The sequence below is a fragment of the Nothoprocta perdicaria genome, unplaced genomic scaffold (assembly GCF_003342845.1).
Source record: "Nothoprocta perdicaria isolate Ctin4 unplaced genomic scaffold, notPer1 scaffold_773, whole genome shotgun sequence".
In the NCBI taxonomy this organism is placed as follows: Eukaryota; Metazoa; Chordata; class Aves; order Tinamiformes; family Tinamidae; genus Nothoprocta; species Nothoprocta perdicaria.
The window spans coordinates 1-1,205 of NW_020456058.1; positions in this window are offsets into that span (position 1 = coordinate 1).

Below are 1,205 nucleotides of genomic sequence, written 5' to 3' on the forward strand. Positions count from 1 at the left end.
CTTGTAGCCGACCTTGAGGAAGCCGATGACGGCGCCGCGGGGCCTGCGGGGAGCGGGGGTTGGGGGGCGCCCGGACGCCGGGGCCCCCGGGCCGCGCCCGCTCACCCGCGGCCCTCGGCGTCGCGCAGCACGTAGAGCACGTGGCGGCTGCTCTCCAGGCGCGCCGCGCTCGTCACCGGCGCCGGCAGCCCCTGCGCCTGTCACCGGCACCGGCGGCACCGCGAGGGGCACCGACAGCGTCACCAACAGTGTCACCAACAGTGTCACCGCGAGTGTCACCGCGAGGGGCACCAACAGCGTCACCAACAGCGTCACCAACAGTGTCACCAATGGCGGCACCGCGGCGTCACCGTGAGTGTCACCAACAGCGTCACCAACGGTGTCACCAACGGTGTCACCAACAGCGTCACCGTGAGTGCCACCAACGGCGTCACCAATGGTGTCACCAACAGTGTCACCAACGGCGTCACCGCGAGTGGCACCAACAGCGTCACCAACAGTGTCACCAACGGTGTCACCAACGGTGTCTCCAATGGTGTCACCACGGAGTCACCAATGATGTCACCGCAAGGGGCACCAACGGTGTCACCAACGGTGTCACCAACAGCGTCACCGTGAGTGCCACCAACAGTGTCACCAATGGTGTCACCATGGAGTCACCAACAGTGTCACCAACAGCGTCACCAACAGCGTCACCAACAGTGTCACCAATGGTGTCACCAATGGTGTCACCATGGAGTCACCAACAGCATCACCAATGGTGCCACCAACGGCGTCACCGCGAGTGTCACCAACAGTGTCACCATGGAGTCACCAATGGTGCCGCCAACAGTGTCACCAACGGCGTCACCAACAGCGTCACCAATGGTGCCACCAACAGTGTCACCACGGGGTCACCAACGGTGTCACCAACGGTGTCACCAACAGTGTCACCATGGAGTCACCAATGGTGTCACCAACAGTGTGACCAACAGTGTCACCAACAGGGTCACTGCAGGGTCACCAACAGGGTCACCTCGAGTGGCACCCTGAGTGTCACCAACGGTGTCACCAACAGTGTCACCAACGGTGTCACCACGGGGCCACCCATGGTGTCACCACAGTGTCACCTTGAGTGTCGCCCCAAGTGTCACCGTGACATTTCCCATTTCCCCCCATTTCCCCCATTTCCCCCCATTTCCCCTCATTTCTCCCCATTTCTCACC